Consider the following 27025-nt stretch of genomic DNA (forward strand, 5'->3'; position numbering starts at 1 on the left):
GTATCTGTGGAACTCATTGCTGCAGAAGGCTGTGGAGGCCAAGTCATTGCATGTGTTTAAGAGACGGATAAATAGGTTCTTGATAGGTGACTGGACCAAGGGTTACAGGAACAAGCAGGAGAGTGATGTTGAGAAACATATCAGCCACGATCGAATGGCAAAGCAGAGTTGATGGGCCAATGGCCTAATTTTGCTCCAGTATCTTATGCTCTTCAAATCCCTTTAGCCCTATGCCCTAATATTCAGTGTTTGGCCTCAAATGCTTTGTGTGGCATAGAATTTCACAGACTTGACATTCTCTCTGGGTGAAGAGATTTCTCATCATGTCAACCATTAATGGCTTACCCTGTATCCTCTGATCCTGACCCTCTGATTCTGGACTTCTCGATCATCAGAACATTATTTCTGTGTTTACCCTGATTAGTACTGTTAGAATTTTATAGGTTTCTACAAGGTACCCTCTCATTCTTCTAAATTCCAGGGAATATAGTGCAAACTTATCCAGTCTGTCTTCATACACTCTGCTATCCCTGAAATCAGTCTGGTAATGCTTTGTTGCACTCCCTTCAGAGGGAGTAAAATACTTCTTCAAATCAGACCAAAACTATAGACAATACTCTCGGTGTGGTCTCACTAAAGCTCCATTGCTATTCTCAAATCCTCTTGCTATGAAGACGAACATAATATTATCTTCTTCACCAGATGCTGCACCTGCATGCTTACTTTCAGTGACTGTTGTACAAGGACACCCAGGTCTTATTGCACCTCCCTCTTTCCCAATACATCACCATTTAGACAATAATCTGCCTTGCTGTTTTTGCTACCAATGTGGAGAACCTCACATTTATGTTATATTTCATCTGTCATGCAATTGCCCACTCAATCAACTTGTCAAAATCACACTGGAGCATCTCTGCATCTTCCTCACAACTTACCCTTCCATCCAGCTTTGTGTCATCTGCAGACTTGGAGTTATTACATTTAGAACCCTCATTTAAATCATTAATATATATTGTAAATAGCAGGAGTCCAAGCACTGATCCCTGAAGTACTCCACTAGTCACTTGGAAAAAGACCTGTTTATTCCTACTGTTTGTTTACTGTCTTCCAACCTGTTCTCCTTCCATTCAATACACTATTCTCAAGCCCATGTACTTTAATTCTACATGTTAATCTGTTGCCTGTGATTTAGTCAAACTATGACAACCTTACCAGTTTGTGATACTGTAAACTCCAGAACTTTAATAACTGTTCATGATTAAAAGCATTAGCAATAGCTTTGTCTGGAGAGAAGGAGATGAAAGAGACAAGGACAAATTGTTACAATATTGAATGTAATTAACCATCCTTGTTAAAAGGAGTTGAAGCAACATAAAGTGTTTCCTGGAAGAGTGGAGGTAACAACTGCTTGATAACTTACTGCCTTGTGCCAACTGAGCAACTAAGATAGCTAATGCAGGCAATATCCTGAGGTGAAGGAGCTAATGACAGGACAGACTATGTTTCAAAAGGACAACCAACACTGAATGTAACAAAGAACAGTGAAGCTACTCCCAGTGAGAAAGCAAGTAACTGACTTGATGACTTCAGAAGCTTAAAAAGACGAACATTCTATAAGAATTCAACTCTGGGATTCTGCAGCAGCAGAACTCTGGAGAACAACACTGCACAAGAATTGAACTTTGGATATAACCAGAGACAAACTATATTGGTTGAAATCAAAGTTGTGACACAACTAACGGTGGAATTTAGCAAAGTTGGGTTGTTAGGCTAACTTCCCTATTTTACAGGTCTTATTTTGGATGCTATGTGCAATAAAGTTGAAGTAATTGTTTCAGTATTTGGTTGTGAGACTTCTTAATAAATAGCTAGATCACAATACAGCACAAAAAACAAACCCTTCGTCCAAGTCATTCAGGCTAACCAAATTTCCCAAACTAAACTAGTCTCATTTGCCTGCATTGGGTCCATATCCTTCTCAACCTCTCCTGTTCATGTGCCTGTCCAAATGTTTTAAATGTTGTACTGTACCTGCATCTACCACATCTTCTGGAAATACACTCCACTTATGAACCGCTCTGTGAAAAGTTGCCCCTCAGGTTCCTTTTAAATCTTTCTTCTCTCACCTTAAAATTACACCCTCTAGTTTTGAATTCCCCTACGGAGGATAAAGGCCATTATCACTCACCTTACTTATGCCTCTCATTGTTTTATAAACTTCTATAAGGTCACCCTTCAGCCTCCTATATACTCCAATGAAAAAATGTCCCAGCCTATCCAGCTTCTCCTTATAACTCAAACCCTCCAGTCCTAGTAGCTTGTGGTAACTTACCACGACAATCTCAAGGTGGGACCTTATCAAAAGCCCCATGAAAGTCCAAGTAAACCATATCTCCTGCTCCCACCCACACCCCCCCCAATCAACTGATCTGATCTAATCCAGTTTTTGTCTAAGTTTTGATCACTGGAGGTTTTAAACATAAAAGTTTTGTTTAACGTTTTATTTCTCTCTTTCCAAAGCCTCCCCCTTTATTATTTTTTTACCTAATTTGACATTGACTAAATCATTCTAAATTCAACTTTCATAGGCTTTGTGCTAATTTCAGAATCCTTTAATCTGCCTGTTTAAGGAGGCACACAGTTCTATACTGTTGCCTCAGATCCCTGAAGGCCTGTACATTTGGCAATTAGCTGTACTGAGATACAGTAGTGGAAGTTGCCATCTAAAATATTTAGCCTGCATTGAATAAATTATTTAAACATGACATGTTGAGTTTAAAAATAGTCAGTGCCAGTATACAGCACAAAAGGATATTTTATATCCTTTCGGCCATTTTATGACAAACAATACTGCCGGAACCTTTTGGGAGTATGTTTCACATTGGTAACACCATTGCTATTCTGTCATTTTGAAGTGAACCAATTACGTGATAGGGCTAGGGTTATTTCAAAACACAATATTTCAGACACAATGAAACACTGTCCTAAATTATGCACATCATTCTACCGTTTGTATATTGGCAGTATAATTTCTGAACTGGAAGTTAAGCTAGCAAAACATTTCTTTAAAGTTTTACAATGTTTTTAGGATGTCGTCTTTGTGGTCCCCAGATTTTGAAGTATTCACAGTTTTAGACTCTCATGCTAGAGCTTCATCAACTATATTTCTCAAATCCAGCATGTGCTGCGTAAAATAGCCTGCCATCCAGTATCCTGCCTGTAATACAGTCATGAGTGACATGACACTCTGGACACTTATATCCATATATATGAACATTCCTCAGTTACATTGGAATAATAATTTTTTTAAAAGATGTAAACTACATTGACATTAAAATAAATGACGTTAGTGTCCTTGGAACACCTCAAAGAACACTAAAATAGAAATTACTTTAATCTTTTCATATTGAAGCAATATTGTTCATCTTTATACACTTGCTTATTAGAATATTTTAAAATATGTGATTTGTAATTAACTGACATACAATAGCCCTTAAATCACCTATACACAATGCTGGATGAAGAAATTCACTCATCATTTGACAAAAGCAGATTTTGGAAAGGCGGATGGAGTTCGAGAACAAAATGAAGATCTAACTCTATCAGGCAGTAGTTCTTACATCACCTCTTTATGGATACAAGATTTTGCTGTCCTTAGTGCAGACCAGCCTCACAGCGCCAGGGACCTGGGTTTGATTCTAACCTCAGATGACTGTGGGGGTTTGCACATTCTCCCAGCTCCGGTTTCCTCCCATAATCCGAAGATGTGCAGGTTAGGTGAATTGGCCAAGCTAAATTGCCCATAGTCTTCAGGGGTGTGTAGGTTAGGTGCATCAGTAAGGGGTAAATGTAGGGTATAGGGTAGGGGAATGGGTCTGGATGGGTTACTCTTTGGAGGGTCAGTGTGGACTTGTTGGGATGAAGGGCCTGTTTCCACAATGTAGAGATTTTCTGATTCTATGAAGTAACATTCAATGCCACACAAGTGCCAGTTATTGACTATCTCCAACAAGAATGAATTCAACCACTGTCCCTTGACATTCAATTAGCTTTACCGAATCCACTGCAGACATCTTGGGCTTACCAACCACAAATAGGACTGGAGTAGACATAAAAATATGGTGGCTACAAGAGCTGGTCAGCGCTAAGGACAGCAAAAAGCAAGGCCTAGAAAACAGCCAGATGCTGCGCAAATGATTACTGGCTATAACTATGCAAAAGCATTCAGTCATCATTTCACGCAGGCAACATCTATGGAGTGTATGAGGGGATCAAGAAACCCATCGGTCCAAACCAGAGCAAGATAGCACCACTGAAAACCATAACAGGCAAGACCAAAGACAAGGGCAAGCAGATGGAGAGAGACGGGTGAAGCATTTCTCCGAACTCTATTCCACAGAAAACAGCTTCTCGGACAGTTTGCTAGACTCTGTGGAACGCCTGCCTATCAAAGGGCTGCCAAAGAGCTGAGTAAAGCAATCGACAACCTGCCCGCTGGAAAGGCTCCAGAACTGGATGACATTCCACCAGAGGCCATCAAGTGCACAAAGGGCATCCTCCTAAACCACTGCCCAGTGCTGGGAAGAGGGACCAGTGCCACAAGACATAAGAGACAGCAACGTTGTCACCCTATACAAGAACAAAGGGGACAGAAATGACTAACAACTACAGGGGAATCTCTTTGGTGAACATCATTGGGAAGATCTTTGCCTGTGTAGTCCTGAACAGACTGCAGAAAGTCGCCAAAAGGGTATATCCTGAGTCTCAGTGCAGTTTCAGGTCAGAATGCTCCACAATTGACATGGTCTTCTCCCTTCGACAGCTACAAGAGAAATGCAGAGAGCAAAGGCAACCTCTCCAAACTGCCTTCATTGACCTCACAAAAGCCTTCAACTTTGCGAGCAGAGACGGTCTGTTCAACTCCTCGCCAGGACTGATTGTCCACCAAGGCTCCTCAAGATAGTTCAGTCATTCCACACAGACATGAAGGGTGTCATTCAGTTTGACGGCTCTTTTTCGGAGGCCTTCAACATTCACAGCTATGTGAAGCAGGGCTGAGTCCTTGCCTCCATCCCGTTCAACACCTTCTTTACAATCATGCTGAAGCATGCCATGGGAACATCAACTGATGGTGTCTGTCTATCTCCACACCAGATCAGACGGAAGGCTGTTCAGTCCTTCCCGGCTGAGAGTGAAAACCAAGGTTTATGAAGTACTCATCATGGGCATATTGTTTGTGGCACTGGCAACACACTCGGAAGAACAACCGCAAGGCGTTGAGCATCCCTCTGCCATTACCATCAACAACAATGACCTCGAATTTATATACCTTGGCTCCACCATCACAGACAGTCTCTCCCTAGAATCAGATCAATAGACAGATCAGACGTGCATCCTCAACATTCGTCAGCAGACAAAGAGTGTCTGGGAGAACAGAAAGCTGATGACGCACACTAAGGTCACAGTCTCCAGGGCCTGCATCCTCAGCACACTGCTTTCCATCAGCGAGACCTGGAGCCTCTACTCCAGACAAATGCAGCGTCTAAATGCCTTCCACCTCCGCAGCCCGAGACGCATCCTGGACATCAAATGGACCGACTGAGTCACCAATGAGGTCCTAACCCACGCCCAGATACCCAGCCTCTCCGCTGGCTGGGACATGCACATGTTAGACGGGAGGATCCTGAAAGACCTGATGTATGAAGAATTAGCCTCCGGCAAGACAGCACAAGGGCAGCCCCATCTTTGTTTCAAAGATGTCTGCAAGAGAGACATGAAGTCATTGAACATAAACTCTAAAAGGTGGGAGGACATTGCAAGTGATCACTCTCGCTGGAGGCTGGAATTAAGCAGAGATCTAAAAAGACAAAAGAGACTGAGGCTTGCTGCTGAAGAAAAGCACACCCATCAAAAAAAAGCACCAAGACAACACCAGAGGACAGCACCTTCAAGTGCAGTTGCTGCAGCCAAGACTGCCCCTCCTGTGTGGGCCTCTACAGCTACAAAAGATGCTGCTTGGTTAACAAAGATTGAAACAAGACGTCCCAGGCGCAGATCCAAGTCTCGCAAGACTAACGGATACCACTTACCAAGAGCTGATCAGCAACGAGGAATCATGTAGTGAGTATCTCACTCCTGACCCTCTCCAAAGCTTGTCATCATCTGCAAGGCATGAATCAGAAGTGTGATGGAATACCTCACTTGACTGGATGAGTGCACTTCAAATAATTCTCAAAAGCTCAACAGTATCTAGAACTGAGCATATGACTTCATTGCATTAAACACTCACTCTCTGCACCACAGCAGCAATAATATGCAACTACAAAATGAACTTAAGCTACTCACCACAGCTCCTTCAACAACACCTTTAAACCACTCTTTACTATAAGAACAGGGGAAGAATATGCATAGATACAGCGCCATCTGGCATATGCCATAGAGTGAAATGAACAGTAATCAAGTACATTAAATAGATATGCAGTAATTACTGAAAGAGTGCAAGTAGTATTTGAGACCAAATTCTAATTACTAAACCTCAGCTTTGGTTCCAAGCCAATTTCAATCTGAATATAGAGTTATGAAATGATTAGTCATCTTCCCACAAGCCACTAGAACCAGAATAGGCCCTCGAGCCTGTTCCACCATTTAGTGTGACAATTGTTGATCTGTATCCCAATTCTATCTTGCCTCCCTTGGTTCCAGATCTTTATATACCTCTTGTAAAAATCTGTTTATCTCAGATCGCACTTACTGCCTCTGCAGAAGAGTGTTACATAGATTTACCACCCTTCGTGGGAAGAAGTGTTTCCCACACTCAATTCCTGAATGGCCTGGTTCTGCTTTTAAGATTGATAAGGTCACTGTTGTGCCAGAGTCCTTGATCATCAGCAGGAAAAGTTTCTTTCAAACCACCCCATCAATTCTTTTGACTTTTTTTTTAAAAGCCAAATCAATCACTCTGCTATACAAGAAATCTGAGAGAAGGAAAGCAGTGAAATATAAGACCACAAGATTGAGTGATAGGATCATACAGCATGTAAACAGACCACTAGATCTGACTCATCTGCACTGACTAGACATCCCAATCTAACCTAGTCCCATTTGCCAGCATCACTCTAAACTGTTCCTTCAGCTCAGCACTGTCTCCATGACTTGTCCAGACTTGTTCTTTCTGCCTAGCTCCTTTTCCACCTATCCACTCCACCCTCTCCTCCCTGACCTATCACCTTCATCCCCTCCCCCACTCACCCATTGTACTCTATGCTACTTTCTCCCCACCTCCACCCTCCTCTAGCTTATCTCTCCACACTTTAGGCTCACTGCCTTTATTTCTGATGAAGGGCTTTTGCCCGTAACGTCGATTTCGCTGCACTTTGGATGCTGCCTGAACTGCTGTGCTCTTCCAGCACCACAAATCCAGAATCTGGTTTCCAGCATCTGCAGTTATTGTTTTTACCTTATTCACATACCCATCCTATGCTTCTAAAAATGTTGTAATTGTACCTGGGTCTACCACTTCCTCTGGTAGCTTGTTCCACACAAGGACTACCCTCTGTGTGAAAAGGTTACCCCTCAGGTCCTTCTTAAATCTTTTCCCTCTCTCCTATGTCCTCTAGTTTTGGACTTTCCCACCTTAGGAGAAAGACGTTGGCTACTCACCCTATCTGTGCCCCTAAACTTCTATCAGGTCACCAGTCAGCCTCTGATGCTCCAGGAAGAAAAGCCCCAGCCTATACAGCCTCTTTCTATAACTATAGTCCAGGCAACATCCTTTAAAATGTTTTCTGCAACATCTCAAGTTTAACAACATCTTTTCTGCAGAAGGGCGACTAGAATTGTATGCAGTATTGTAAAAGTGGCTTCAACAATGTACTGTACAGCTGCAACATGAAGATACGCATGCCAAACACCTTCTTCACCATCCTGTAACTCCACTTTCAAGAAACTATGCACCTGCACCCCAGGCCTCATTGTTTGGCAACACTCCCCAGTGCCCTAACATTAATTGTACAATTGCTGCCCTGGTTTGTCTTAACAAAATACAACACCTCATTTATCTAAATCAAACTCCATCTGCTGCTCCTCAGCCCATCTGATCAAGATCCACTTGTACTTTTGAGATAATTTTCTTCACAGTCCATTACATCATCTATTTTGGTGTCATCTGCAAACATACCAACCATGCCTCCTATATTCACTGTGCAAGAGGCCTGACAGGTAAAACAGATTAATTTAGGCCATGGTTGGAAACAAGGGCCTTGGATATCATTGCTATTACAGAAATTTGGCTTAGGGATGGACAGGACTACCAGCTTAATGTTCTGGTCTGTAGATGTTTTGGGAAGGATAGAAAGGGAGGCAAGACAGGATGAATGGCATTTTTGGTAGGATGTTCCTGGGAGATCCTCCAATGAAGAAATATGGGTGAGACTGAGAAATAAGAAAGAGATGATCACCTTGTTTGGATTGTATTATAGGCATTCCCCAATAGTCAGCGGGAAATTGAGAAGCAAATATATAAGATGATCTCAAGTATCTGCAAGAGTAATGGTAGGAGATTTTAATTTTCCAAAAATAGACTAGATGTGTTATTGGCTTGGATAGGGACGAATTGGTTATGCATATACATGAAAACTTTCTCATTCAAACTTTCTTTGGGCAGCACAGTGGCCCAGTGGTTAGCACTGCTGCATCATAGTGCCAGAGTTGTGGGTTCGATTCCAGTCTCAGGTAACTATTTGCATATTCTCCTCTTGTTTGCTGTGGTTTCCTCCCACAATCCAAAGATGAGCAGTTTAGGTGGAATGCCCACAGTGTCCAGGGATGTGTAGGCTAAGTGGATTTGCTATGGGAAATACAGAGTTACAGACATAGGGCAGTAGGTCTGGGTAGAATGCTCTTCAAAGGGTCAGTGTGGATTTAATGGGCTGATTGGCCTACTCCCACACTGTAGGGATTCTGTGATGATTCCAAGATTCAATATGTGGATGTACCTAGTACAGAAGGAACAATAACTGACCTCGTATTGTGAAAATAAGGCAGGGCACATGATTGAAGTGTCATTAGGGAGCACTTTGGGGCAAGTGATTACAGTTCTATTAGTTTTAAAATAGTTATGGAAAAGGATAGAACTGATCAAAAAGTTAAACTTCTAAATTGGAGTGATGCCAATTTTGACAGCATTAGACAGGAAGTTTCAAAGTTTGATTGGGGGAGCCTAATCACAGGTAAAGGGAAGGTTGGGAAATAAAAGGCCTTTAAAAATGACATAAGAAGAGTTCAGAGATTGTATATACCTCTTAGTGTGAAGCACAAGGCTGGTAGGTGTAGGGGATGTTGGATGACTAGAGAAATTGAGATTCTGGAAAAGAAGGAGGCATATATCAGGTACAGACATTGGAGACTGAGGATTATAAGGGCAATAGAAGTATACTTAATAGAGAAATCAGGAGGGCAAAAAGGGAAAATGAGATAGCTTTGGTAAATAGGGAGAAGAAGAATCCAAAAAGATTCTATAAGTCCAGTAAGGGTAAAAGAGTAACGAGGGAGAGCATAGGGCCCCTTAAAGATCAATGTGGCCATCTATGTGTGGAACCCACAGGTGAGGTGTGATTTCATGTCAGTATTTACTGTGAAGGACATAGAAACTAGGAAACTTGAGAAAATAATAGTGATGTCCTAAAAAGAGTCCACATTACTGAAGAGGGGGTGCTGGAGGTCCTAAAACACAAAGCCAAATAAATTACCAGAACGTGATTAGCTGTTTCCCAAAACTTTATGGGAAGCTAAGGAAGAGATTGTGGGCCCCTTGCTGTGATATCTGTATCATTGACAGTGAGGTGCCAGAAGACTGAAGGTTGGCTAATGTGATGTTGCAATGGCTGGTATATTTCACAACCCCATTCTCCTGCCTTCTCATAACCTTTGTTCCCTTTACCAAAGAAGAGGCTATTTATCTCTCTCTTAATTACAGTCAATGACTTGACATCGAAAGCCCTCTGAAGTAATGAGTTCCTCAGATTAACCATCATCCTCTGGTTGAAGAAATTACTCCTCATCTCAGATATGGAAGGTCATCTATTCACTGAGGCTGTGCCTCCGGATCCTATTCTCTTCTCCCGATGGAAATGTCTTTTCCACATCTACTCGAGATAGGCCCCTCAGTATTCTGTAAATTTCAATCTTATGCACCCCATCCGTCTACATTCCCTCGAGTATAAACCCAGAGTCCTCAACCACTCCTCATATGACAAGTCCTTCATCCCCAGAATTATTGTTGTAAATCTCCTCTGCACCTCATCCAATGTCAGCATGTCCTTACTCAGATATGGGGCTCAAAACTGTTCACAATTTTCCAAATCTGGTCTGACCAAAGACTTCAGGTATAGACAGCTGAGACTGAGTGAATTTCTAGAGGATGATAGAAAATTGCTAACTTCCATAATTAAGGCTAGAGTGACTGAATACCTTGAAAACTTTCAGGTGGTGAATAGTCAGCATGGATTTGGTTGGTTATGCCTGACCAGTATGATTTATTTCTTTTTTTTGAGGAGCTAACTAAACTAATAGGGAAATATCTACAGTTACCAATTATATAGGCAGAAGGCATTTCATAAAATGTCTCAGAAGAGACTAGTAATTAAAATGGAATCTCAGGAATCTACATATAAAGGATGATAACAATTTAGAGCTTTAAATGCAAACAGCAATTAGTGCAGTGTCCACTGTTCATTTTAAATCTGAGATTGAGACGTCTTAGATCAACCACAATGGAACAGGCACAAAGGTTAACTGGTCTATGCAGTTCTTTGTTCCTAAAGTATTCCTAACCTTCCATATTTGAGGAAATACATACTTTGTACATGTAATTTTTCCCTCATAGTTTAAACTAATGAGGCATGGTCTAATGTTGGTGCCTCTGTGACGATTTGCTTTCAAAGCTAATTTATCCAAAAGGTCCAATTCCCAAAACTAAACACAGTAATGTTCTGTCAGCATTTTTTTTTACTGTTTATTCGTGTTCAACCAATAAATCGTGATCGGTGTATAGTGACTCAGAAATAGTTTCAGATCCCTGCTGTTCCAGCCTTTCATTAATACTTAAATCTATTTCTCTTTCATAAACATATTGATGATTTCAACATAACCAATCTGAAATCTGTCAAACTTTCTGCTTCTTGCTCAACTTGGCAAGATGACTTACTGACCTGATAATTCTTGATGAAGTTGGTTGTAAACATTTGTCAGTGTCAGTTTGTGTTTAACTGGTCTGCAAACAGCCTCCCAATCTTAGCAGAATTTCCAAAATGTTACTGAAAACATCTTTAAGGGTCAACTGGGTTTGTTGTTTTATTGTCGCATTAGTCACTTTAATGAGTGAAATGAAGAGACAAATGTAATGTTTCCAAGATTGGTGATAGTACAAAGTTAGATGCGACAGAAGCAGTGAGGAAGAAAGAAGATGTTACAAATAGACACTGACAAGACAAGTGAGTGAGCAACAAAGTGGCAGATGTATTGTAGTGATTGTAACGAGGTCAGCCAGGTGGACCTCGTAGAATGAGTTTCCTGATTGAGGTTGTTAATCTGGTCCAATCAGGGAGCCCTGGCTGACATAAGAATAGGAGTAATCCCCTCCAACTCTATTTTGATTTAGTCCCTGCCCTCCCCTTCACTGTTTTGATCACACAGCATTGCCCTTTGATGGGAAGGGGACTGCTTGTCACAGGCCACTCAGGTGTTTTCCTATTTTCTTGGTGGTGGAAATTGAATAAAGATTTGTGCACTATGTGTCTTTCACTGTGTCTCACACCTACACACACACACACCATGGGTGCTGGGGAAAAATAAGCACTACCGCAGTTAGGCGGTAGTGTGGGGGTTAATAGAAAGAAAGAAAAAAAGAATAAAAAATAAAAAAAGAAAATAAAAAAGAAAAAGAAAAAAAGAATAGGAGTAATAGTGTATTAATAATTCCAACACAAGCAGTTAAAAATGGTTTGCTGAATATTTGTAGCAAGACCTTCCTATTTTAAAGATGTTGTGCAATTTGATTGTAAAGAATGATTTATGCTAATATAGTTGTTTATGACCAATAAGTTCCCTTTAAATTGCTAATATAATTGGTGCTCTACCTGACCGTTACTGCCTCACTGTTCATTTGTGAAAGTGCAGAACATATTTTGTATTCTCCTACCTGTATGGTATGAAGATATTTTAAATGCTCTTAAGATATTTCATTATAAATAGGAGCTCTAGTTCAAGAAGTAGGTTTTTGTGCTGACCTAATAATTTTGAACTGAACATTTAAAATGAATGGAAACATTAAAAGTTTTAATAAAATGAATTTAGTATCATAAAACAAAAAGAATAGGAGTGATTACCACTGTTAGGCAGTAGTGGGAGGGAAGAAAAAAATAATAAACAGGAGTGTTCGGGGTTCTGAAAAACTAAAGGAACAGGAATGATATAGGGGTGCTGGTGAAAAATAAACATTACCGCTGTTAGTATGGGGGAAAATTATAAGAAAAGAAAAAAAAACAGGAGTGTCAGAAAAAGAGAAGAACAAGAGTGTTTAGGGTTTGGGGTCTGGTTTTGCTGCCCCTTTCCCCTGTAAATTGTTGTTTCTTGTATACAGCTGTTAATGTTAACTGTTTGTTTGTAATTTGTACTGGTTAATAAATATAAAAGAAAAGGAAAAAAAAGGAAAAAAAAAGAACAGGAGTGTTAGGCAGAAGGAGGATGAGGTGGACCGAGAGCCGGAAGGTGTGTAGGGGCAGGCTGCCTTGGAGTGGCCGGAAGGTAGGAGGGGGGTGGCTTGCTAGGTTGCCGCGGGGGAGGTGGGGGGTCTGCATTCTATGTACTGTTTCTTATTTGACTGGACTGTCTTGTATGTATTTGTTACTGTTAATTTTGTAATGAATGAAAGTGGGATTTGAGGTTTATCCTCATTTCCCTGAAAACCAGTTTAACGATAGGGTTTGTGATCTGGATTTGCCACTCCTTTCCCCTGTAAATTGCTGTTTCTTGTATACAGCTGTTTATGTTAACAGTTTGTTTGTAATTTGTGCTGGTTAATAAAAATAAGAAAAGGAGCGTCTGACATCTTGTGCATTCTGAGAGCTGTCTCTCAGGGAGCTGGATCAGTATCAAGGACTTTCCATGTGTGAATAAAAGTTGACATGGTGATGGATACCAGCCTCTGTGAAGTTATTTCAGTGGCTATGAGACAAAAGCACACTCCTGAAGAAATTTGCTTGCAACAGTCATCTCTGAGTTGAGGTACTCATTTCTGGCATCATGCTCTTATTTGGGAAGCTTCATTCATTTGATTCTGCCATTGAAGACTGGGCTCAGTGTATAAAAAGGCTATGTTAATTTTTCTGGGCAAATATGATATTGGAGGCAGATGAAAACAATGAATAATTCTCCTGACAGCTTGTGCACCTACAGATTTTTCAGTTATCAGGAGCCTAACATTTCCCTGAGGCACGAGATACTAAAACCTTTCATGGGTTAATGGATATAGTTAAGGAATATTACAACCCCATGCCTCCTCTAATTCTGAGACGCTATCAGTTTTACTTGGCAATTCGAGCACCGAGGAATCTCTATCAGGATTTTTGATAAGGTTAAGACAGCTAGCAGAGGCGTATGACTTTGTGTTAACTGTTAATGAATGCTGAGAGACCAATTGTATGTGGGTTTAACAATGTAACCATGCAAAATCACCTACTAGCTGAAAGCCAACCGGAATTTCAACAGACACTACAACTGGCTTTATCATGGCTTTAAATGCAGCAAGTGGAGCAGTTGTTGGTTATTCCAATGAAGGTTGACACCCTTGCCAGTCCAACTGAGCTTAAGGAACAGCACTTGAGTGAAAGCAATTGCATAGCCTCGCTCTGGACATATCCTATGCATGGGGATTCTGGGTCAGCCCTAAACAAAACCCCAAAACAAAGTCAAGCCTCAGCTAAACATTTAAATTTTTCTTCAGGATCTAGGCTGGCAAGCCATTGTGGTTGCTGCCAGTGCGTGGATTCAAGATAGCAAAAGAGACACTAGACCTAAACTGAGTAAGAGAACACTTAGGCTGGTATCCCAGAAGAGTGCACACCCTGGAAAGTCCCCCTACATCTGCTTTGGAACACAAACTGCTTAGCAACATCCCAGTCAGAACAATCAAAGTAAAAGTCATGTTAAATGGTCACATGGTTCTCATGGAAGTTGATACTGCCGTGGCCCTTTCAGCAATCACAGAACCAGTCTTTAACAAAATTTACTCTGGACTCCAAACCTTAAGTTTGCATAAGACCTCAGCTAGACTGAGAACCTATACCTGGGAATCTTTACAGATTAAGGATAGAACTACAGTTCTGGTCTATTATGAGAAGCAGCTGGTTCTTTTAGCACTGATTGTAGTAAAGCTCGGTCCCAAACTTAATTGGATGAAATTGGTTGAGAAAGATTCACCTACATTGGCTCAATATTTTTAATTAGGAAATGAATGTCTGAGTGAAGTCCTAACTAAATACCCAGAAGTTTTACAGCAAGGTTTTGGAACTATCAAAGGAGCCAAGGTCAGCTTGCATGTTTAATGGGAATTCTATGATTCTGCAAGGGCTAGTCCAGTGGAGGCAATCAGAAGGCTGGAAAGCGAAGGAATCATCAACCCACTACAGTTTGCAGAATGGGCAGCACCAGTTATACCAATTGTGAAGCTCATTATGTTGGTTCACTTTCGCAGCAATTTTAAACAAATGGCAAACTGCTTTTTGCAGCTACATAAACACCAAGTCCCTTGCATAGATGATTTATAGATAAAGTTTTTGGAGTTGGGGGGGGGTGTCTTCCTTCACAGAGCTGGTATTTGCAATTAGATGAAGATTCCTAGACTTTACTGCAATTTATACCCATTAAGGTTTGTACCAATATACAAGACTACTATTTGGAGTATTATTTGTCTGCTGAAACATTGCACAGACTATGAAGAACACTTTGTAAGATCTACTCCAGTTCGTTATTTATCTAGATGATGTGCACTTTCCTAGTGTGTGGATTCAAGATAGAAAAAGAGACTCACTAAAACTAAGTGAGAAAACACATAGGCTGGTACCCCAGAAGATTACACACCCTGGAAAGGTGCACTTAGAGAACTGGGGCATGGTCCTAAGACTTTTCTCCCAGTTGGCCGTAAGTCTTAGAAAGGAAAAGTGTGTGTTCCAGTGACTTACTTAGGTTACTGAGTCAAAAAGAACAGGTTACACACTTTGAAAATAAAGTGAGGATGTTCAAAAGTGCCCCGACTCTCACATCTGTACCAGAACTTAGGTCTTTCCTTGGGCTGGCGAATTATTGCAGAAAATTCATGCATAACCTGGCCTCCATCCTGGCACCTTTGCATTAACTCTTTAAAAAGGTCAACCTTGGAAATAGTCACATTGCCAAACTATAGTTTGTAAGGAAGTGAAGAAACACCTGTCTATCCTCTGATGTGTTGGCACATTATAATCCCAAGCAAGATCTGGTATTCACATGCATTGTCTCCCTGTACAGTAACAAGGTAGTATTAGCTTACAGGTGGCACTATGGAGAACAACGCCCAATAGCATATGCATCCAGAAATTTGGCTAATGCAGAGCTTAAATATGCCTAGCTAGAGAAGGAAGGTTTGGCGGTCATATTTGGAGTTGGGAAGTTCCAACATACCTTTAGGAACATTAGCAGACCACAAAGCCCTGCTAGGTCTACTTAAAGAGGACACGGCAGTGCCGCTCAAAGCTTCCGACCGACTGCAATGGTTTGTTCTACTATTAAGTGGTTATGATTACAAGTTGGAACACCATCTAGGGGACCAAGATGCATTGAGCTGCCTTCCACTGACAGATATACCGCCACTCTCCTCAATATACAGCAGATCTTACTTTGAGCAGAGAGTGCAGTAGACTAAAATGAGTAAACTGCAGGTAAATATAGTTGGATAGCGAGGAGGGAGGAACTAAAGGGTCAACTTCTGAATTGCAGGGGGAGGCGCCACGGCCCTGTAGGGACATTTTAGGAGTGGAAAAAAAGTGGACCAAGGTACCCTGAATATAAACTGCCACTGGAAGAGTCCGTAATGCTTTTGAATTTTCTGGACACTGTCAAAAAGCTAGTCCCTTTTTTTGCCTAAAAGCTGTTCCTTGGATCAAGGAGAGTCTGTCCTTGAGACTTTTCAGCGTGGTAATAAACCAGGCTGGGCTCTAATCAGACTGATTTGGTACAGAGTTGAAAAGGATTTTGAAAGACCTTTTGTTTATTATGTAAACAAATGAGACTTCAGGCCAAAGTGGTCATGTTTTAGAAGTGACCTGTATAATGAAAGGGAAGTGGTCAGCTCTTTAGCTGGGCTGAGCAGTTTTAGTTCAGTCTTGAACTGGTTGGAAGTTCAAGATAGTGCTGTGTGGAAACTCCCTCTCTCTTTTCTGCCCTCCAATTCAACCAGTATTCCATTTATACTGTGTTTTTTAAAGGGAGTTTGCTTATTGGGACTGTTGTGTATATTCGGAACAGCATAATTGAGTCAGGTTGAGTTCTGTAGGGGTTCTTTATGCTGTTCTTTGTGTTTCATCGTTTAGTTTTATGGATAAAATTTTGTCTGTTTTGAAATCTAGTAGTCAACCTAGCTATTTTAATCCAGGCAATTTTCACTGTACACTTACCAAAACAAAATTGCAAAGTTATGGTCCAAGCTGCCTGCTTAAAACTGTTTTGAGTGGTCTGGCTTAGTCTATAACAGATAAACTCGTCTGGAATTTTAAACAGCAAGTGGTAGGTATTAGTGTCTTTATTTCGGGTGTTGGTTTGGTTGGGTAGACAAAGCTTGGGATAGGAATGGCTCTTTCAGTTGTCAAAAGTTTTCTAGATGCGGATGCGGTGACTTTGGAAGTTTTGCAAGAAGTGAATAAGACCAAGTTGCAAGAATTAGCAGAGAAGCTGTAATTGGAACTGCCTTCTTCTGTGAAGAAAGTACAGATAATTACAGCAGTAGCTCAGCATTTAAAACTTGCTGGAGAAACCATCAGAATCTAGAGAGATGGCAAGAATTCAATTGCAAGTGAAGCAGCTTGAGTTAAAGGCAAGAGATAAGGAAAGGGCAGATGAAATGAAATTAAAAGCAGAAGAGAGGGAAAAAGAAAGATCAGCAGAACAGAGAGAAAAAAGAGAGCAGAGCAGGAAGAGAGCTTTTGAACTTCAAAAACTGACACTGAAAAAGGAAAGTCAGCTTAAAAGACTAGAGTTAAAGGCTGAGGGTAGGCTTAGTGAAGACGAGCAAGCCCCTGGTAGTCAGAAGCCCAGTGAGAAACTGTTGAAGTATGTTCAAGCATTGCCTAGATTTGATGAGAAGGATATGGAAGCCTTCTTCATCTAATTTGGAAAAGGTGGCTAAACAAATGCAGTGGCCAGTGACAATGTGGGTTTTGTTGATTCAGATGAAACTTGCAGGTAGGGCTAGTGAGGTATTTGCAGTACAATCAGAGGTGGTAAGTGGGAAGTATGAGGTGGTGAAGAAAGCCGTGTTAAGTGCATGTGAACTTGTACCAGAAGCCTATAGACAATGTTTCATGAATCTAAGGGACCCTAGTCAAATCTCTACTGAGTTTGAAAGGATGAAACTGAATAATTTCGATAAATGGAAAAGAGCTTTAAAAATTGAGCAAATCGGTGATGGCCTGAGAGAGGTAATTTTTTGGAGGAATTCAAAAATTCACTGCCTGAAGTAGTGCAAACTCATGTGGAAAAGCAGAGAGTTAAAACAGCAAGTTTAGCAGCTGAAGGGGCTGATGATTATGAGCTGGTCCATAAAACTCAGTTTGGCTTCCAGAATCAATTTCAGTCCATGAGGGATAGAAACTGGGGCAAAGAGAAATCCTCATGTGTAAAGGGAAAGGTATATCTCAGTGAAGATAAGGATAACTAACCACAGGGTAAAAAAGAAACCCTTGAGGGGGACAAAATTAAAAAGCTCCAGTGTTTTCATTGTAATAAAGTGGGCCACATTATATCACAGTGTTGGTGGCATGGAGAAAGCTAGATGTAGGAAAACCAGACAAGCCGAGAATTTTGTTAAACCAGTACAACGAAAGCACAAGGAAAGTTTGACAACTGCCTCAGAGTACAAACTGATCAGAGGTTGATGAAGGAGGAAGTGTCAGATCTGCTTAAAAAATATACATGCAAGGGTAATGTTTATTCACATAGGCCAAGCTTGGCAGGTAAAGAGGTTACAATATTAAGGGACACATGATCTTCTCACAGTCTGTAATGCTGAAAGATTAGGAGATATGCACTCCTGAGGGACTATTGCCAAAAAAAGGTGCTGGTAACAGGAATTCATGGTGAAACAAAAAAATATTCAATTATGTAAAGTGAGGCTACAGAGTCCAGAGAAGAGTGGAGAATTTCTGGTAGGAGTTCTGACAAACTTTCAGCTCCAGGAATGCAATTTGTCCTTGCAAATGATACAACTGATTCATCAATAGGCATGCTGCCTACTCTAGTTGAAAAGTCAGTGCAGACATAGGCAATTGACGACATGGAAAATGTTTAGGCATTTTCCCTGATTGATCATAAGATCACAGAGGCACAAGATGAGGCAGGAAAGATCAAAAGGCACAGATAAGGAAGCTGACAGTGTTACCTGAAACGTTTTTGATCAGATAAGTAAAACAGAAGGAGTAAATAGGTAAACATGCCAGTTTTTTTCAGCTCTGCTCAGCTGATTGAATTACATCGGAAAGATGATGAGTTAAAATAGTTTTATCAAAAGGCATTTTCTGGAAAGAACGTGAATGCATTCCTGTATGTTATCACTTAACAAATGATGTCTTAATGAGGAAATGGAGACCACCACACATTCAAGCAGATGAGAAATGGGCATAGATTCATCAAAAATTGTTTTGCCAATAGGATATAGAAAGCAGGTGCTGCGAGTGGCACATGAGTTACCACTTGGAAGTCTTTTAGGACTGAGGAAAACACAGGCTAAAATACAAAGACATTTTTACTGGCCTGGATTACATAAGGATGTAGTTGAATTTTGCCAGATGCGTACATGTGAACTAATCAGGAGAAAGTGAGGACTGCAGATGCTCGAGATCAGAGCTGAAAAATGTGTTGCTGGAAAAGCGCAGCAGGTCAGGCAGCATCCAAGGAGTGGGAGAATCGGGCATAAGCCCTTCTTCAGGAATGAGGAAGGTGTGCCAAGCAGGCTAAGATAAAAGGTAGGGAGGTAGGACTTGGGGGAGGGGCATTGGGAATGCGATAGGTGGAAGGAAGTTAAGGTGAGGGTGATAGGCCTGAGAGGTCGGGAAGAAGACTGCAGGTCAAGAAGGCAGTGCTGAGTCCAAGGGTTGGGACTGAGATGCATTGGGGGGAGGGGAACTGAGGAAGCTGGAGAAATCTGCATTCATCCCTTGTGGTTGGAGGGTTCCTAGGCAAAAGATGAGGTGCTCTTCCTCCAGGTGTCGTGTTGCCATGGTCTGGCGATGGAGGAGGCCAAGGACCTGCATGTCTTTGGCGGAGTGGGAGGGGAAGTTAAAGTGTTCAGCCACGAGGCGGTTGGGTTGGTTGGTGCGGGTGTCCCAGAGGTGTTCTCTGAAATGTTCCACCTGTACGCGGCCTGTCTCCCCAATGTAGAGGAGGCCACATCAGGTACAGCGGATGCAGTAAATGATGTGTTTGGAGGTGCAGGTGAATTTGTGATGGATATGGAAGGATCCCTTGGGACCTTGGAGGGAAGTGAGGGGGGAGGTATGGGTGCAAGTTTTGCATTTCTTACGGTTGCAGGGGAAGGTGCCAGGAGTGGAGGTTGGGTTGGTGGGGTGTGTGGACCTGAAGAGGGAGTTGCAGAGGGAGTGGTCTTTCTGTAACGCTGATAGGGGAGGGGAGGGAAATATATCCTTGGTGATGGGGTCTGTTTGGAAGTGGCGGAAATGACAAAGGATGAAACGATGTATATGGAGGTTGGAGGGGTGGTAGGTGAGTACCAATGGGGTTCTGTCCTAGTGGCGATTGAAGGAGCGGGGTTCAAGGGCGGAGGACCAGGAAGTGGAGGAGATGCGGTGGAGAGCATCGTCAACCACGTCTGAGGGGAATTTGAGTTTTTTGAAGAAGGCGGTCATCTGGGTTGTTCGGTATTGGAATTGGTCCTCCTGGGGGCAGATGCGGCGGAGGCGAAGGAATTGAGAATATGAGATGGCGTTTTTACAGGGGACAGGGTGGGAGGAGGTGTAATCTAGGTAGCTGTGGAAGTCGGTCGGTTTATAGAAAATGTTATGTTGAGTTGGTCGCCCGAGATAGAAATGGAGGGGTCTAGGAAGGGGAGGGAGGAGTCTGAGACGGTCCAGGTAAATTTGAGGTCGGGGTGGAAGGTGTTAGTAAAGTGGATGAACTGTTCAACCGCCTCGTGGGAGCACGAGGTAGCGCCGATACAGTCATCGATGTAGCGGAGGAAAAGGTGGGGAATGGTGCCAGTGTAGCTGCGGTAGATGGACTGTTCCACATATCCGAAGAAGATGCAGGCATAGCTGGGGCCCATGCGGGTACCCATGGCTATTCCTTTGGTTTGGAGGAAATGGGAGGATTGGAAAGAGAAGTTGTTCAGAGTGAGGACCAGTTCAGTCAGTTGAAGGAGGGTGTCAGTGGAAGGTTACTGGTTGGGTCAGCGGGAGGGGAAGAAGCGGAGGGCTTTGAGGCCTTCGTGATGGGGGATGGAGGTGTATAGGGACTGGATGTCCATGATGAAGATAAGGCGTTGGGCAGTTTTAGTTCAGTCTTGAACTGGTTGGAAGTTCAACAGGGAGCTGTGTGGAAACTCACTCTCTCTTTTCTGTCCTCCAACTTCAACCTGTAAGCATGTGTTCCATTTACATTTGTTTTTAAAGGGAATTTGCTTATTGGGACTGTTGTTTATATTTGGAACAGCATAATTAAGTCTAGTTGGATAGGTTGAGTTCTGCAGGGGTTCTTTGTTCTGTTCTATGTGTTTCATTGTGTAATCTTGTGAATAAAATTTTGTCTGCTTTGAAATCTAGTAGTCAACCCAACTAACTTAATCTGGATAATTTTCACCGTACACTTACCAAAGCAAATTGCAAAGTTATGGTCCGAGCTGCCTACTTAAGAATGTTTTGAGTGGTCTGGCTCTGTCCATAATACACTTCCAGTCACAGCTCATAATATCAGACTTTGGATGCAGAAGGACCCAGTCCTGGTAAAACTGAAACAGCTGGAGGTGATGGGGGAAACCCAAAGGGCCATCACAAGCAGAAATGAAACCTTCTGGACCTGAAGAGACCTGGAGTTCACAATAAAGGATAGCATATTGTTATGGGGATCAAGAGTGATTGTACCAAGAAAAGGCCACTACCAGATACTGGCTGAACTCCACCAGGGTCATCCAGGTGTTTCCAAAATGAAGATGTCAGCAAGAAGTTATGTCTGGTGGCCAGAATTAGGTGTAGACATAGCCTCTGACTCCTTGCATCCATTCCAATCTCCCTGCTGATTTATTTAAATTCTCACCAACCACTGGTAAATACTCCCCCAAAGGCATCAGTCCCAGTTCTGCCTGCTGTAACCTATTGTCATCTCTCCTAGAAATGGACCCAATTCCCACGAAATTGAAATTCTTTTCAACACACCATCTCCTTAGCAATGTGTTCATCCAATACATCCTGCTATTTCTATTCTAATTAGCACATGGCACTGGCATTAATCCTGAGAACACTATCTTTGAGGCCCTACTTTCAGCTTACTTTCTGACACCCTATGTTCTGCTTTTAGGACCTCAAGAATGAAAGGTGATCTTATTGAAGATTGAAATTTGTAAATTTTAAACATCTTCCAAAGTGTTGACCATGAGAGGTTGTTTCTCCTGCCATGAAATCTAAAACACAGGTCTCAAACGGAGATGAGGAAAATATTTTCACTCAGAGGTTTGTAAATCTTTGAAATTATTTGTCCAATTGGATGTGGATGTCCTTTTGTTGAATATGTTTAAGGATGATATTGATAGCTTTGTGACCTCACAAGAAATTAAAGGATATGGAGAATGGGAAGGAATGTGGTAGTCGATGCAACTGAATGACTTCCTAGGCAATTTCAGAGGGTAGTTCAATATTAAATCACACTGTAATGCACTTGGAGTCACATGTTAATCAGACTAGGTAAGGAGAGATTTTCTTCCATAAAATGGATAATAATCAATGAGGTAGGTTTTCAACAGCAACCTGGTAGTTTAATGATCGCCATTACTTTTGGCTTTTCATCTTGGATTTATTTGGTTTTCCTAGCAGAAATGTACAATGCAGAAAGAGCCCATTTGTCCCATTGACTCTGCACTGACCCGCCAAAGTGCATCTCATCCAGACCAACTCACCCCAACCCTGTAACCCCACATTTACCATAGTCGTAGAACACAGAAACAGACCCCTCGGTTCATGTTCCATGTCAAACAAAACATAATCCCAAACTAAATTAGTTCCACCTGCCTGCCCCTGGCTCAATTCCCTCAATTTTTCCTATTTGTGTACTTACCTAAGGGCCTTTTAAATGTTGTAACTGTGCCCTCATCCACCAGTTCCTCTGGAGGTTCATTCCACACATGAACCACCTTCCGAGTTAAACATTTGCCCCTCATGTCTTTTTTAAAAATCTGTCTCTTCGCATTTTAAAAAAAGTTTGTCCTCTAGTCTTGAAATCCCCATTCTAGGAGGAAGACACCTACCATTAACCTGGATTAGAATAGTGCTGGAAAGGCACAGCAGGTCAGGCAGCATCCGAGGAGCAGGAAAGTCGAAGTTTCAGGCAAAAGTCCTTCATCAGGAATGAAGGCAGAGAACCTCCGGGGTGGAGAGATAGATGGGAGGGGGGTGGGGCTGGGGAGAAGGTAGCCAAGAGTACAATAGCTGGATGGAGGTGGGAATAAAGGTGGGGATGAAGGTGATAGGTCAGAGAGGAAGGTGGAGCAGATAGGTGGGAAGGAAGATTGGCAGGTAGGACAGGTCATGAGGATGGTGCTGAGCTGGAAAGTTGAAAGATCTTCAGGGCAGAGGAGATAACCTGGAGGTTGCAGTGAGAGAGAGACTCACTGAGATTCTTATAGAGAGAGAGGAGGAGGAGAACTTCTTTAAGGTAGGCATCCTTGCAGGAGGATTCGCAATAAGGTTAAAATCAACTAGGCAAAAATGAGGAGTGCAGATGCTGGAGATCAGAGTTGAGATTAGAGTAGTGCTGGAAAAACACAGCGGGTCAGGCAGCATCCGATGTTTCGGGCAAAGCACCTACCATTAACCATTAATACTGCTCATGATTTTATAAACCTCTAATATCATCTCTCAACCTCCTACACTCCAGTGAAAAAAGGTCCCAGCTTATTGAGCCTTTCTTTGTAACTCAAATCTTCTGTACCCAGCGACGTCCTGGTGCATCACTTTTGGATTCTCTCTACATAATAATATTTTTCCTATAACAGGGTGACCAGAAGTGGATGGCTAATCCATTTTAGCCTACACATCTCTGGACACTACAGACAAGTTAGCATGGCCAATCCATCTAACCTACACAGCTTTGGATTGTGGGAAGAAACTGGAGCAACCAGGGAAAGCCCAGACAGACACAGGGAAACTCCACATAGACAGTTACCCAAGGTTACAATCGCACCCAGGTCCCCACCCCACCGTGAGACAGTAATACTAACCATTGTGCCACCATGCTGCTTCATCCTAGCATCAGGCCAAATATATGTATTACTAGTGCAGTAACATAACCAATTTTTTTAAAATTACAGCATCGCTGGCTAGGCCATCATTCAATACCTGTTCCTAATACATAATCACAATACTGTGTGGTCTGGAGCCACATGTAGATTAGACTAGGTAGGATAGCAGTTTCCTTCCCGAAAGAGCATTAGTGAACCAGATGAGTTTTCCTGACAATCATTGTTTCATTCTCATCATTAGGCCCTCATTTCCAGATTTTTATCAAATTCACATACACTATCTTCCATAATAGGATTCATACCCAGGTCCCACGAACATTACCTGGGTCTCTAGATTAACACTCCTCTGATAATACCACTGGACCACTGCCTCCCACATGCTACTCTTGTAAACTACATTCAAAAGTATTCAGCTAGTTACTTGCCTACAAAATATGAGGTTCATTTGACATGACCTACCGTTAACAAATATGTATAGACAATCCCTAACAGCTCGAATTGCAGTATGTGCTGTGCGTATTGTCTTCAATTATATGTTCCAATACTTTTTCCATTATTTGTCAGGTTAATAGTTCTCTAATGGCCTGTCTTATCACTCTCATAGATCTTAAACAATGAAGTTACATTTGATTCAACCCAGGAAAGCATTTTGACATGACTTGTATTGTGTTATGTCCTTGACATTGACAGGAGTACCAGCCAAGTACTTTTGCACATATTTAGGAGATTTGAGTTGTCCAGATCAAGTTTGTAATCTCCAAACACTATTTTATGGTTGCTATTTACAGTAATTACAGGGTTATATTAGAAGAATCAAATTACAAACTGGGCATTAGTTTTTTTTTAATCACAACAGGAAAGCAGGTAAAGATGGTTTGAAGCTGAGTCATTACATTTTAATTTTCAAAATGGAACAGTCATACATATATTCCACTTGCTCCAGTCAAGATCTCCAAATTATGAAACTAAAATATCCAGCAATTTACTGCATGAGATTAATTATTAAGTGACAAACTACTATTCTGACTAATTTAACTCAAACTGACTGACTGCAGAAAAATAAATTTATACCATATATACTCATGTACAGGTCAAATTTTGAAATGGATTTTTAAAGCTGAAATTAGGGAGTCAACTAATAAACAAAGTATTGTTTGAGGGGATGAAATTCATGCTTGGTATGAGTCAAAAAAATGGACCAACAGTAATTTATTATTTTATCTAGAGCCAGATCAGGCAGCATCCAAGGAGCAGGGAAATCAACGTTTCGGGCAAAAGCCTTCATCATGAATAGAGGCAGGAAGCCTCCAGAGTGGAAAGATAAATGGGTTGGGGGGGGGGGGGGGGGGGGGGGCGGGGGGGGGGGGTTGGTGGGGTGGGGGGGGGAGAGAATGTAGCAAAGAGTACAATTGGTGAATGGAGGTGGGGATGAAGGTGATAGGTCAGAGGGGAGGGTGGAGCGGATGGGTGGGAAGTGAGATTGGCAGGTGGGACAGGTCATGAGGACAGTGCTGAACTGGAAGGTTGGAACGGAGGTAAGGTGCGGGGGGGAAATCCAGATTGATGCCCTGAATTTGAGGTGTTCCAAGGCGGAAGATGAGGTGTTCTTCCTCCAGGCGGAGAAGTTCCCTCTAGCGCTCTGCTAGGAGGCGTCCTGTCTCCTCAATGTAGAAGAGACCGCATCGGGTGCAATGGGTACAATAAATGACATTGGTGGATGTGCAGGTGAAACTTTGATAGATGTGGAAGGCTCCTTTGGGGCCTTGGATGGTGGTGAGGGAAGAGGTGTGGGTGCAGGTTTTGCAATTTCTGCAGTGGCAGAGGAGGGTGCCAGGACAGGAGGGTGGTTTGTTGGGGGTTGTGGACCTGACCAGGTAGATCTGGACGCCTCCTCGCAGAGTGCTTCAGGGAACATATCCGGGACACCCGCACCAAATCAACCCCACTGCCCTGTGGCCCAACATTTCAACTCCCCCTCCCACTCTGCTGAGGACATGCAGGTCCTGGGCTTCCTCCACCGCTGCTCCCTCACCACCTGACACCTTGAGGAAGAACAACTCATCTTCCGCCACAGAACACTTCAACCCCAGGGCATCAGTGTGGATTTTACCAGTTTCCTCATTTCCCCTCCCCACCCCCAACCTTACCCCAGTTCTAACCTTCCAGCTCAGCACTGTCCTCATGACCTGTCCTACCTGACAATCTCCCTTCCCATCTATCCACTCCACCCTCCCCTCTGACCTATCACCTCCATCCCCACCCCATTCGCCTAATGTACTCTTTCCTACCTTCTCCCGAGCCCCAGCCCCCATTTATCTCTCCACCCTGGAGGCTTCCTGTGTCTATTCCTAATGAAGGGCTTTTGCCCAAAACGATTTTTCTGCTCCTTGGACGCTGCCTAACCTACTGTGCTTTTCCAACACCACTCTGATCTAAACTCTGGTTTCCAGCATCTGCAGTCCTCACTTTTGCCTAGTACGTAATTGTTATCCCACTAAGAATAATCATACTGACAGTGTGTGTGTAAATCTCAACAAATATATAAAATGATCAATCACAAATCGTAATTTTCATTTTTTTTTGTAGAATAACTTGCAGCTCTTTATTAGAACATTCTGTGAGTTGCTTGTTGAATTTTACTTTTACTAAACAATATGTTTTGGAGGACCAATAGGTCAAGACAGAGCAAATGCAGGAAGGATGTTCTGGATGACTGGGAAGCCCAGAACAAGGGGTCACAGTCTAAGGACAGAGAGTAGGCCATTTAGAACAGAGATGAGGAGAATGTTTTTCAACTTGACAGTGGTGGAATTCTCAGCTACAGAAAGCTGGTTTTCATGAAGGAAGTTAGATATAGTTCTTAGGGATCAAAGGGCAGGGGAAGAAAGTGGGAACAAGTACTGAGTTGGATGGGCAATCATGGTCATAATGAATGGCAGAGCATGCTTGAAGGACTGATTGAAACGTAGAAAATATAAGGAGTGAACCAATGAGAAGTTTTAGCTGAAATAGCAAATGAAATACAAAGCCTTTGGGGAATTCTTCATGACTGACCTCAAGTGCAGGGCAGACCAACCACCAGATGTGACTAACTGGAACTTTGGTTGTTTACTTAATGACAGTTCACAGGACTAAAGTATGAATAACGGAAATATCTCATATGTCCACACTAACCACGAATTTGGTTCAATATTTGTCAGTTTGGAAGGTAACTATTCCACCGTGTAGTGAAATGTTTTTGTGGGAATGGCTATTGTGGTT

The 27025-nt window shown here is 42.2% G+C and overlaps 1 protein-coding gene across 1 annotated transcript in view; it reads right to left on the bottom strand.

Moving 5' to 3' along the window:
- Positions 1 to 27025, bottom strand: part of LOC132818810 (CMP-N-acetylneuraminate-beta-1,4-galactoside alpha-2,3-sialyltransferase-like) — a 598325-nt gene that overhangs the window by 497556 nt on the left and 73744 nt on the right. The window lies entirely within an intron of this gene.

The sequence above is a fragment of the Hemiscyllium ocellatum genome, chromosome 9 (assembly GCF_020745735.1).
Source record: "Hemiscyllium ocellatum isolate sHemOce1 chromosome 9, sHemOce1.pat.X.cur, whole genome shotgun sequence".
Classification (NCBI taxonomy): domain Eukaryota; kingdom Metazoa; phylum Chordata; class Chondrichthyes; order Orectolobiformes; family Hemiscylliidae; genus Hemiscyllium; species Hemiscyllium ocellatum.